The sequence below is a fragment of the Gobius niger genome (genome assembly GCF_951799975.1).
Source record: "Gobius niger genome assembly, chromosome: 1".
In the NCBI taxonomy this organism is placed as follows: Eukaryota; Metazoa; Chordata; class Actinopteri; order Gobiiformes; family Gobiidae; genus Gobius; species Gobius niger.
In genome coordinates this window covers 44,461,469-44,475,366 of record NC_136852.1, presented here as the reverse complement: position 1 = coordinate 44,475,366, position 13,898 = coordinate 44,461,469, and the positions used below count along the sequence as shown (strand labels likewise).

General features: G+C 42.0%; 1 protein-coding gene and 1 long non-coding RNA gene across 3 annotated transcripts in view; both read left to right on the top strand.

Annotated features, from left to right (window-relative positions):
• The window catches only part of unc5db (unc-5 netrin receptor Db), a 591,396-nt gene that overhangs the window by 121,255 nt on the left and 456,243 nt on the right, over positions 1–13,898 (top strand). The gene's annotated exons all lie outside the window — the stretch shown is intronic.
• The window catches only part of LOC306972595, a 117,388-nt gene continuing 111,166 nt past the window's right edge, over positions 7,677–13,898 (top strand). The window contains exon 1 of the long non-coding RNA XR_013793516.1: positions 7,677–7,823. This is a non-coding gene — a long non-coding RNA (uncharacterized lncRNA). The remainder of the gene's footprint in view (positions 7,824–13,898) is intronic.

Below are 13,898 nucleotides of genomic sequence, written 5' to 3'. Positions count from 1 at the left end.
GGTAGGGTTAGTTTGTAACTCCACTATCCTTAAGGCTAGGGCTAAGGTAGGGGTAGGGTTAGTTTGCAACTCCACTATCCTTAAGGTTAGGGCTAAGGTAGGGGTAGGGTTAGTTTGTAACTCCACTATCCTTAAGGTTAGGGCTAAGGTAGGGGTAGGGTTAGTTTGTAAACTCCACTATCCTTAAGGTTAGGGCTAAGGTAAGGGTAGGGTTAGTTCTAATATGCCCACACATTTTTATCCGACAATTAGACCTCAATGTCGGAGTGGTGGGTCGTCGAAATGGCAACGTGTAACTGTTTACATGCTGTCAGTATTCAGATTGTGTTTAATATTCCGGTTTCTGCACCAGGCAAACAAGTACTTCCTGTTCTCAGGAGACCAGGATTCCTTGCGGATAGAATATGCGCAGAAGACAAATAAATGTTCCTTTCGATGGGGATATTCTGATATGCGTATATAATTTATGACGAGGTTTTATATCTTATATGTCGGGTTTTTAAAAAAAAAAGTTTTTTTGCCGGTGTTTACATGGCCGTGCGCAACCGGGTTATTGTTAATATTCTTGTTACATGACTGTATGTAATCTGATCATGATAAACTGCTACAGTAGATCTTTGCTTTCCGTATTTAGTCATTGTGAGAAGCATGAAATAGATTCAAACCATTGACTTTTGGGTGGAACGAAGGCTAGCAACACCGACAATAGCTGCACCACATTTTCAAAACCCTCTCTGGAGGCGTCTCCCATGTTTTCCCTCTACACCTTTAACCCGGACCAACCAGCGCGTAACAGCAGCATCTAAAAGCATGCTATTGACCCAGCCGATATAAAATAGTCAGGGAGGGGGAAAAAAAAAAACATGTTTCAAACAGGTTCCTGGAAGGCAACAATCATCCATCACCCAGGGCTGTTTCGAATGCACACATCAGGAAAGCTACCGTACGGATTTGATCGCTGTGATGCCGTAATGGATTTGAGCGGCGCGGGAGTGACGTGTGGAATGGGGTTTGCTCTCTCTTCCTCCACATTGGGGCCCCGTGAACTCGCCCGGGGGCCGCTTATATCTGGCCTCGGGGGACCTCGAGCTAAATTGACTTCTGAAGCGCACAACAAAACAAGAGAATGAGCATCTCCTGCAGGCAGACAGGACAGGACAGGGATTGGACATATTTCTTTATAATTGATGTTGACTTTCAAAAGGGACAGACGTATGGATTTTCAGCTCGGGCCGGGTAAAGGGAGTCTCAAGTGACCATAACCATATTGATTAACAGAGCGGTGAAGTGTACATTGTCCAATTTAATAATCTGATGGCAGTTTGGTCATTCAGTGTTCATTTATTTCCAAAGAGCTGAGTATATTGTCATTTATCAACAGCCTAATTCAGTGTTTCCCAACCAGCCCCAGGGCTACTTGGATCTTTTTTCATTCTATAACAAAAACAGAAGGTTAATCTGAACAGTATCTCAAGATTTATTTCCAAAGGAAAGGCCATCGAATGAAAATCTACAAATTTGAGATCATATTGCTTTTACGTGAACTCAAAGCATCATATTTAATTTTTTAAGGGGAGTTTCTAAATAGTTGGCAGCATCCTGAAGGTGTTGTGAAAGCTCAAAGTATAAATTAAATCCTCAGGGGGGCCCACACCAGTCAAAAGCAAAATTGGGAAATCCCATGAAGTAGTATTTATATTAGAGTTTATTTAAAATTAAAGCTAGAGTGATTTGATATTTGATCAAGAAGATTTGTAGATTGAAGACCTTACACCCAATTACCTATTTTTGGAGGGGGTTACAGACTTCTAATGGGCTATACAGTGCCTCCCTGTGAGTTCCAGCTGGACCGTCACATTGGCGCTGCCCTTCCTTTCCCGTATCGTTTACATTCACGATTATCAGGGTCCCACACAAATAAAGAGACAGCCTAGGATTTTGTAAAGGACAGCAAATAAAAGTTAGAATGTGACTAGAGCAGGTTAAAAACATTACATGAGATGTAACGACTTCACTGGAGGAAACTTCCATGTTCATAACGGTCAGTGTTTTTGTCTAAAGGCTAACGGCTAACACAAAATGAAAATGAAAACTAGTGCAAAGTTTTGAACAAGCCTCGGCCAGTTAGTTGTTTCAATTTGATTGAGTTGTTTACATGTTTACAGCGCACAAGATAAAAGCTCCCACCTTACCGAACCACTGGCGTTTCACAGCAAACATGATGTTCAAAACACATTGCAGTGAAATATATGTATGTAAAATGTGGACTATTGTAGTGCCAAAAAGTTGTTTAATGAAAAATAAAAATACAAAACTTCATTCTCTTTAAAGGAACAGGCCACCGTGTTTCCATACTGAGATATGTTCTTACCTGAGCTTAGACGAGTTGATACGTACCTGTCTGCTGTCATGGTAGCTTCCAACTTCACCCCGTTTAGAGCTGTAGGAATACATTGTGAGAGGCCAAATGCTAGCAACATCTTTGGTCTTTTTGCGTGACTGAGGGCACGCACAAAGACAAGACAGGTACGTATCAACTCGTCTAAGCTCAGGTCAGAACATAATCTCAGTATGGAAAAACGGTGGCCTGTTCCTTTAACACATTGCAGTGACTGTCCATCAGTAACTCACTGTCCTTTGTCTTTTGATTTGTGTGGGACCTGCTAATCGTGAATTTAAAAGACAGGGGAGAGGAAAGACAGCTCTGCTTTTATTATCCAGCCCGAAAATCCTAAAAAACACAAACAATTTGTTGGTGTAGACGACACCAACAAATCTTGCGGACTTTGTTCATAATCAAAACTGACTGCGGTCTATCTCTTTTTCTCCCTCACTGCTTTTACATTATGCTTCATGGAACAACAAAGGATTACTCAAGAAAACAGAAAGAAAACCTCAGGTACATGGCCATTCATAGATATTGCAGTACAAGACTGGGTTCATTTTGTCGATGGCACTTCTTCGCCTAGAAGAACTCTAATGTTTAGTGAATCATTCTAATGAAAAAAGCCCATATATGAGACTATATAGCCTGCTGCGGTAAGTGAATTCATTTTGTCATGAAATCTTTTAGGAGAAAATGTGCGCTGTTTGTAGTCCGTTCTTTTATCTGGAGTGCAAAAATTGATGAGTTGATTGCTTTCTTGTTTGCTTACCCAAAAGTGGCTGCTATCGCCAAGGATCCAAGGTTTTCTTAGGGAATTGGACAGCTTTTGGAGCATTTCTTCTTATCAAAAAAAAAAAAAGTGTGCCATTGTACCAGTACCACAAAGATCCTCAAAAAGCACAGTGGCACTAGGAACTCGTAAACACATTGCAAATGGCTGCCATGTAGCTTGTATTTGACTGTGAACTTGTTTTTGTTTCCCCCATAACTACCACAAACACGGGGCAACCTTATAGTACTGAGGATTTAACGGAATCAGTTGTGGGCCACTGCGGCTTTAATTTTATGCTGAATGTTCACTGACTCAGAGCTCTGATATCTCCGGGCGGCGCTGCATTATAATGAATTACTTACTTGTGAATCAAATTAAGCCAATGGAGCACATGGCACAAAGCGGATGTGGCCAGCGCTGCAGTTTCCCCGCCTGTTACTGTGGGGCCCGATTTTCCAGTCAACTGAGCGCCTGGTAACTTGTCATTCGCCGAAGTTAATCTGGCCGGGGAGAGGCCGGGATTTCAATTAACTCGTCAAACGGTTCGAGCGGCGCGTCCGTCAAGACTGCGCGGGGCTCAGGGACACACGGTGGATCTGGCTGTTTTTCTTACTCAAAATAAACCGAAAATATATAGACACAAAACGACGACTTCAAAAAGATGTCAAGAATGGGAAGCGAGACAGTGACTATTTCCTCATCACCGAGGGATCTTTCTTCCCCGCTTTTCTCGTGGTTTTGCTGTCTAGAGCGAGTGTTAAAGACTCTCGTGTTGCTGTCTGGCTTTTCAAAACAAATTGGCTCGAAAAACGTTCTACCAAAGTAATGTTATTATTTAGCATTTCACAACTACACTGTCATATTCTCTTCTGTGTCTCGGTGGGATTTCTCGGAGTCCTCTTTTTCCCCCAACCAATGCAAAACACACACACTTGGTTGTGTTGCCCCAGTGGCATTGTAGGGTGGGTCAAATGCAGTCGATGCATTTTTCTATGGGAACAATTCACTTAATGCTGCACTACCTAAATTATGTTAGGCCTTTTTGAGAAACGAATTAGGCGGACAGCGAAAGAAAAGACTGTGCTAATTTAGAGTTTTAGATTTCAGTTAAAATGTGCTATGTTTAAAGGAACAGGCCACTGTTTTTACATACTGAGATATGTTCTTACCTGGGCTTAGACGAGTTGGTGCGCACCTGTCTGGTCTTTGTGCGTGCCCGTGGAAGAGCTTGGTCGCTTCTAACTTCACCACATTTTGAGCTATAAGAATATACTGGGAGAGGCCAAATGCTAACGACATCGTTGGTCTTTTTGCGTGACTGAGGGCACATCCTTGAACCGCCACCTTAAGATGGTGGAGGGGTTTGAGCACCTGAATGATCCCGGAGCTCTGTTGTCGGAGGCTTCATGCCCCTGGTAGGGTCTCCCATGGCCATAGGGGCTGGTGCAATGTGACCTGGAAATGGAAAAGTGGAAGTGGATGGATGCATGGATGGATGGATGGTCTTTGTGTGTGCCCATGAAAGAGCGTGGTTGCTTCTAACTTCACTCCTGTTTGGCGCTATAGGAATACATTGGGAGAGGCCAAATGCTAAAAACATCTTTGGAGACAGACAGGTACGTATCAACTCGTCTAAGCTCAGGTAAGAGCATCTCAGTAAAGAAAAACGGTGGCCTGTTCCTTTGAGCTCAAAACGTTGCACACTGCCTTTGTTTTTCTCCTTTAAATGCTGTGTTTACAACGCAGGTATAGTGTGGCAAAAATAAATTTACTATAAGAAAATATATTGATAACAGCGGCTTTCAATGTTGTTTTCACTGCCATTTTCAAATCACTGTTAGAGGTGGAACTGATGCATAATAATGGCCCAAAACGTTATGTCTCTGCTGTGCCAATAATGTAATAATGATTTACTGGCAGATAATGTCATAATGATTACGTTATTGACTGGTTATTTATTACGTTACAACCCTGAAGTCAGTGTGGTCTTGGTACAGCAGCATTTGTTCTTTCTGTGCCAATATTGTTTTACTGGATACTTTTGTACATCTTGGCTGTGTCTTTGTGAGGTTCAATGTTTTTTGTTTTTTTTACTGCAGAGCATCCGTACTTGCTATGAGGGCCCTGATTTTTTAAAAGTAAACAAACATCTAGCTTATGAGCTGAAGGCGATATTACATTATCGGCCTGTCAAGATGAAAAATCGTTCACAAATGTAATAAATTCAACCAATAATGCTATTATGGGCGGCACGGTAGTGCAGCGGTTAGCACTAATGCTTCACAGCTAGAAGGTCATGGGTTCGATTCCCACCTGGATGGGGCCCTTTTGTGTGGCATTTACATGTTCTTCCCGTGTATGTGGCCACACCACCTTTGCTATGCCCGATCCCGTCAGACCTTGGAAGCTAAGCAGGGAAGGGCCTGGTTGGTATTTGGATCCCGTTTGGGAACACCAGGAAGTGAATGGAGTGACTGAGTGAGTGGTTGGTGGTGGTCGGAGGGGCCGATGGCGCAGACTGGTTGCCTCGCTTCCGTCAGTCTACCCCAGGGCAGCTGTGGCTACAATAGTAGCTTTCCACCACCGGGTATGGAGTGAATGAATAATGCAATGTAAAGCGTCTTTGATTGTCCAAAAAGCGCTATATAAAACCGATGCATTTTTATTATTATTTGCGTAGGTTTCCTCCGGGTACTCCGGTTTCCCATACCACTAAAAACATGTACAACAGGTGAGCCCTCCAGACAGGCGTTTCTGACAACCAGCCTGGCTCCACATCTGGAGATGGGTCCCCGTGAGCAGTACTCCTGCCATCCACTGCTCCCTACAGGCTGTCCAAAGGATGGGTCAAATACAGAGGACACATTTCATTGTGCAGTATAATGACAAATAAAGCACCTTACCCTTAATAATAATACATCAATCTTAAACATGTTGTTTTGTAGGTTTTTCCTCAAGTTTTGTTGTTTACTGTTTTTATTGGCTGAATTTATGCCAATTAGTGTCACCAGCCAAAAACATAACATTATTATATTATCTGCCAGTAAATTATAAACAGTGTTATTACGTTGTTATTATTATTACATTTTGAAACTGGCCCAATTTATTACGTTATGGGTTCCTTCTAGTTACTCTGTATCGGGTTCTTACCGTGCTTTTATCTTATATGCGTCTTGTTAAAATTCTTGAGAAATAAATTAGCTTCCTTGCAGTGCAGGTGCAATGCTTTGCCCAGGGACCCAACATCGCTGCCAAAAAAAGCATTGTAATGTGTTATGTTAATGTTTGAAACGCAGTGGAAAAGTCCGGGGGAAACACACTCGGTTTGTCTTCTGACACTTTAACATCGACTGCATTTATAATGTTAAAACAGTCAAATAAAGAGAAGAAAAAAAGAAAAGAACATTGACTGCGTTGGCGGCACCTTTTAGCCAGAGCGTTGCTAAAATAGGAACACCCCCCAATTGTATTCAGTCTCTTAATGATGTTGGTATTTATTAATGGGAATCCAGCAGAGAGGCAGTAATGTTCGACATAATGTGAGATCATTAAAGAGGCGTTTTCGGGGAGACTCTCTCCATGGACCAGAACCACCGCCGAACCAGCAAAAGTAAACAATTACAAAGCAGATTTTTGCATAATATGTAAATCCATATAAAGTACATTTTCTTTCAGTTTCCTTATGGGAGCGCAGTAACAGTTGGTAGAGATGTTTGCCAAGTAAACTTAAGATTGATGATGTCTCCCTAGCATTGTATTTTGTGAACTTTTGGATAGATGCCCTGTTTTCGAGGACCATGGGCACAGAATCGGTGGCAGCCACTGTAGACGGTCAGTCCCCAGGGCAGCAGTGGCATTTGAAATTGCGTACTACAGCTGAACCAAACTGCACTGCCTCCTTTCCAACTTGGAAGCAAACGGGGCCAGATCTGCACTGTATTTTGGAACGATATCCAAATGTTATTTTTCTCAATGTATACGAGTGACCGTGGTGTTGTCACTTCCAGGGATTTAGTTGGCAACGTGAATGGATGAAATGAATAATAATAGCTTCATGGTGGGCCAAAACAAAGTTCACAAACAGGGCATTGCGCATTCCAGTTCTCATATATCAGCTGTTTGCTCGTTATTCATCAAAACATCCAGTGATCGCTCCGATTGCAAAGGCGAATGGATTTGTGGTTCGTGTTTTAAAATCAACATTCAGTTCACTGTGCACTATAAAGTCCAGGGGCCTTAACATTTGAGAAAAGATTGAAATGTGAACAGTTGAAGACATATACTTCTGGACACCTTCATAACATCTTTATACGTGCCTTGTGACTTTTGTTGTTATGGCGGCCATTTTGAATACCAAAGTAGAATTATGCAGCACTACAACATGGAACAATATCTCTACTCAGGATATAAATGAAAGACAACTGATTAACAGTGGCATTTTTTTATGTACTGGTAATCATTGCTCAAGAAGAAATCAGGAAAAACACGACCCCAGAGAGCGCACATTTATGTGAAGAAACCAGTGAGTCAGTGTTTAAGCTGCTCAAGACGGTAGAATGCTACCGGTTAGCATTTAGCTTCAACACAATAAGCCTCTCCAAGAGAAAACCCTGGACCACACTCCAAACCTTGGCTACAACATGTGACAGAGGTCAGAGCTGAACTGTCACTGTAGTATTTCCTCAGTGTTCATAGATGTGAGCCACACATGTGTTTATCGTGTTGAAGCCACTGACAGTTGATTGATGACAGTTGCTAACCCGTAGCATGCTAACGTCTTGAGCAGCTTAAACACTGACTCAGACTTGGACTCTGTTGACATGACAAACTGTTAAAATCACAGAGAAAGGTTTTCTGTGTCCTCTTTGATGTGTTCATTTAGTCACATAAACGTGTGTCTCTGCGGCCGTATTTTAACTGTTATCTTCTTGAGCAATGACTCCGAGTACATAAAAATGCCACTGTCAATCAATTGTCTTTAATTTTCACCCTGAGTAGAAATATTGTTACATGTTGTAGTACTGCATAATTCTACTTCGGTATTCAAAATGGCGGTCGGAACTATACGTGATACGTCAATCTGAGCTAAATGCTAACTCAAATGTAGTTAAGTTTTTGCTTTTTGTAGGGTCGGATTCACATCCAGTGGCCACTTAACATCATCTGATGAGATGTTAATGATAAAGAAACCACAAAAATTATATAATGCCATACATATAGTGCCTGTCTCCCCTATTCATTTGTATGGGGATAGAACCTTCAATTTAAATCGGGTCCAGGTTTAGACGGCAAACAAAATGTGCACATTTGTAGGAACAGGCTCAGATAACTAAAGGCATTTCTGCTATTTCTATAGCAACAACTGTATCCTTTTACTCTTTTATTCCTCTGGAGAGTTTACCATGTCTCGCAGAAATAAGTAAGTATTTGAACAGTATGTATAAAACCCTTACGTTATAAACGTAAGGGTTTTAGCCTTGAAGCTAGCGGCTAACATTAATTTGATGCTAACCAATGGTAAAATAGCACCAGTATCTGAACTAATATTCATGAAACACACTTGGCTTCACATCTAGTCAAGTTTTCGGCAATGTTTGTAAATTTTATTTTATTTTAAATGTATGCTAACATGAGGACAGGAAGTAGTCTTTACCCCACACTGGCCAACAGGAAGTTAGCCAAAAAAAGAATTATACGTTTACAATTCTGGATTCTGCTGCCTATTTTGTTCTCCCCACAACTAATAAGCTTGACCCTTGTGCCTTTGGGCAAGACACAAGTCAGTCCATCTCTCAACCTGGATGAGATAAATTCAAAAGCTGCCTTCACCCAGGAGTCAAAGCGTGTCGAGGCTTCATTGTACCGAATATTAGCCCAAAGCTAATGTCAACCGAGCTCAGGACCCAGGGTTAGCAGATGGAAAAATAGCAATAAGAAAGTACTGCGGGAGCTGTGATAAAATATGGTCTAAATAAATAAGGTGCAGGGATATTAATATGGCCAGGAGTCAGTGGTGTAAGCTGGGTTAGCGACACGCAGCAAAGCCAGGGATCATTTAAATCTCTCGGAGCTGGCGGGCGCGAAATAATCAGTGCGGCACATCGCGCCTGACATAGAAGCTGCCCAAATAACAACAGTATATTTTTATGCTCGTCTCACTTTTAGAGTTGTTTTATCAATAGGTCAAGTTGATGGCACTACCGACTACTGTTGTTCGACTCCCAAGCCAATTATTGTTGTTATTGTTGGAAAAAGCAAAGGCAACCTGACACTGAACAAACATACTGTGTGAAAAGCGAACTGTAGAAGTCAATTAACTCTTATCCAAGTTCATCTCGAGCCTCTAAATGTAAGCTCTATCTCACATAATTGCATTTTCTTACATCCTTACATCCAATCTTCATTGTTTTTTTTTGTTTTTTTTTGCGGCTGACGCGACGGGCCGTGTTTCTGATCCGAACATCGAGGTCTGTTTGTTTGTGTGGTCCAGCGGGATTTGGACTAAATTAGACGGCGCTCCCCGAAGACCGAGCTCAAATCAGCGGCTGAGCCTGTTTCATGTCGACACGCGCACGCATGGGCGGATAAAGAGGTCTGAAGTGCACAACACGCTCCACGGGCTGCTGCCAATACAATACATCACAGATAAGTTCGGAGCGACGGAAGGAGCTCGCCGGGGTTAAAGTAGTTTATGGAGAGGGAGAAGGGAGCTGCTGTTAGTGACTGGGATGGACTAAAAGCATGGAGTAGTGTTCTCGGGGTTCATTATCATCATGAGTACTGATTATGGTAAAGGACGATTTAGTATATAGCCGTAGGAAATGAAGTGAGAGAGTTTGTCATGGAAAGACCGGCATAAAATAACTACTTTAGTGGGCTCACATAACCTTTCTTTTTTTTTTTATTTATCCTTTATTTTAAGCAGGAAATTCCCACTGAAAAAGCGAATCTCATTAGGGTTTAGACTTTTCTTGAAGGGCTCCCGCCTCCTGACTGGCTCATGAAACATCGTCTTCTTAATGCATCACACAGCAAAGGTTGCAAACATCGCCCACCAAGACAATTATTTAGGGTAGCTGGGCGGGCTCTGGCTTTTTAATGCACAACCAATGGCCGCCGGCTTCTCTGCTTTGTGACGACAACACACGGGGCCACCATTGCTCCGCCATTGCTGTAGTACCTCCATATAACCGCTAGTCTCCCATTGGAATGCATTGCGCTTTAGACACTTTAAAAACAACTTTAAAGCCTGGTATCTAATTTCCTTAAACTTTCTACAGCTAGATATTCCTCCTGTGATAACGCTGGGTTAGCGTTAGCTCTTTATGACATAATCATCGTAATACTCACAGGGAGCATATCGGTGTTTCTCAGGAAGTGATACAAGTGCGGCTCGTGGTGCGCAAGCTTCAAGTCGTACTCACGCTCCTCGTGCAAATTCATTGAATTGTACTCACTGTTTGGTCCTTGTTCAAAATGCATTTATGGTTTAGTCCTGAATTAGCCCTTGAGGTTTTTTATGTTGTGGTTCTCGGAGAGCTGTCTGCTATTGTTTCAACCTCCGCATATTCAATAAACTGATACAGGACAAAACAAACTTGATTTTACTGCAAGTAAAAAAAAAAAGGGGTCTATGGTTTTAATGATGTTATTTGTTTGTAATCATCCAAACTAAACCAGTCAATTTACTCCAAAGATAGATTGAAAAAAGCGCTCCTTTCAACTTTTTTTGCTGTTTGAAAAGAAAGCCCTTCATTTCGGTCTGCTCGCGGTGTAAAGCGGACCGAAGTGCCGCAGCGCTGTCATCTCTGTTCTATAAAACCAGTGCGGCGCTCAGATGTAATTTTAATAATCCGCTGATGCATATGGCCCAATCAGACGGGCTCAACGCTTCAGACCCTTTACTTCACCGAGGTAAAATTGAATTATCTCCGAGATGCCATGATAAAGAATTCTCATTAAGCCACTCCATTAAAACACTATCATCGGTTTATTGTTCAAGGAAGTGATGAGATGAAAGTAAAGTAATAGGCACTTCATTACAGGCCCCTCTTCTCCGCCCCGTCTCCAAACAAAAAAACCTGTAGTCATTAGTCTTTTACTTTGGAGCCGGGGCGATGTGATTTAAGACTCTATAGGGAGCCTAATCTCTGGGATCTGTTCATTTAGTGGGTGCACTTTTAAAAAAAAGAGACAATGAGGGTGTATTGTCGCGAGTTTTTAATATTCTGGTTTTGCCTTTGGTCATATAAACACAGTTTCCCGGTAATGAGAAACCTGGATTCTCCAGATTTAACAGCATCCATCCATCTATTTTCTTCCGCTTTATCCGGGGCCGGGTTGTGGAGGCTTTGTGGAGGGTTGTGCAGTTTCAGCAGAGATGCCCAGACTTCCCGATCCACGCACAGCTGTTCTGAGGGGACCCCGAGGCGACACCAGGCCAGCTCGGAGACATAGTCCCACCAGCGTGTCCTGGGCCTTCCACGAGGCCTTTTCCTAATAGGACATGCCTGGAACACATCCCGAGGGTTCCCTAGCCGCCTCAGCTGGCTCCTTTCGACGTGAAGGAGCAGCGACTCTACTCCGAGCTCCTCCCGGGTAACTGAGCTCCTCACCCGATCTCGGAGGGTGCGCCCAGCCACCCTGCGAAGGAAACTAATTTCGGCCGCTTGAATCCGTGATCTTGTCCTTTCGGTCATTACCCAAATCTCATGACCATAGGTGAGAGTGGGAACGTAGATCGATCGGAAAATCGAGAGCTTTGCCCCCGACTCATTTAACAGCATGTAATAGCTATTTCCCAGTTACAGACAACTTACAATGTATTGCACATGTGCCATTAAGGCAGGGCAAGTCTATTTTTTTGAAGAGCACAATTCATCCACATTGCACTTTATAATCCCACACCTTATTTAGCCTTAATAAATGATGAATTAATCATCATGACACTTAACACGAACAACTGTAACAACGGTGCAAAAATCTGACAATATGCACTGTACTCAAGTGACGGTACAAGTTTTATTCTATATTTCTTAATATCTAAGCTATGCGTGTATGCGCTCACCTAAACACAGAGCGCACCTGTGTCATCATCACTTACTGCTGAACTGAAGGCTGTAGACCAGGGGTGCCCAAAGTGGGGCCCGCGGGCCAAATTTGGCCCGCCGAAACAATTCTGTTGGCCCGCCAGAGAGTGACCTGCTTTTGCGCTGCGTGTGGTTAATACTAACTCTCTTCCTTTCATTCTCAATGGTAAATATGGATGCAGTACACTTTTTGACCACCAGCGTCAAATTGGGGGCGCTGTTTCACTCCTTTCACAAAGTTAAGGAAACACTGTTGTGTCTTGGTATTTATCAATCACAGAGCGTTGTAGCATCAACTTTCACAGTTTTTCCATTTTTTATTGCAAAGGTTGTTACATCAACATCTGTATATGTTAAAAAATGACTTATAAAAGGATTGATGCTGAACTTACACTTTCAAAATAATCTAATGTGGCATTTTCTTTCAGTTAACAAATGAGGTAAAGTTACTGTAGGTGCTGTAGATACAGGTGTTGTTTTTATTGCACTAAATTGTTACAATGGTTGATTTTTTTTTCTACTAAAACTAGGCTTTTGCCATAGTTACCATTTGTTTTAATATAGCATGTTATTTACATGGATAGAAACAAATGCAAATGTAGGCTATCGAAATAATAAAATAAAGTAACTTTATAATTTGCAGTTATATGTGTTTTTCGTGCTTGACATCGGCGTGTTTGGCCCGCGACCCACAGGCACTTTTTCATTTTGGCCCTCGGAGACAAAAAGTTTGGGCACCCCTGCTGTAGACTCCACATGTGTTTTTTTACATCCTCTAAAAACACATGAACTCTGCAGAGTACAGACAACCAGGCTGCGGGGAGTGAAGATCCAGTGCGCCAGAAAAATGCGCATGATCCAATCTTGGTCAAAATCTGCCTCAAAAACTTTGTTTCCAGTAAAGTCCAAGTGCAATGTTGTCCAGGAACAGCTCAAACATGAGCCTCACATCAAATGCGCTGTTGTGAGTGTTTTAGCTGCTGTGTATGGAAAGTGAAACTTATCACTTAACGAGTGCATGGCCTGCACTGTGCTGCTATATATATATTGAAATCATGAGATGTGAAGAACAATAGAGACAATCGAGTGGATTAAGTAGATATTTACTGGGTGAAAAGTATAGAACAAGTTTCACAAAGAACAAACATAGACATGGGGTTTATATCCTATTATGCAAATGAGGTATGTACAGGGCGGATCTTAAAAAGGATAGGCGGTCCGAATTCCAAGTAAAAGCTGCTATTCTAGGTGGGGTTATTTGAGACAGACCGTCTGTCTGTCAAGCCACGTATCCGTCAGCTGTCAAGGTGGCTAGACAGCTATGTATAGATAGAAAAACACATTCTTTGGGTTTACCAGTAATTTCCACTAACGTAAGCATAATACACGTTTTGCACACTCCCAACTCAACACGAGTGTACGACAGTGTTGTTGTCTATTTTGTTTTGTATTGTAAGCTTTTATTATAAAGCAGTTTTGAAAAATTAGAAGGCATTGCCTATTTTATTCTGAGACTACAAATACAGCCAAATAATGAACATTTGGATATTTTATTTCAAAGCCAACTTTTTTTTAAATATTGTACTTGCACTGTGATGCACTGAACCGTGGGTCCTACAGCGTCAACAGAACCAAACCATGAGATAGTTGG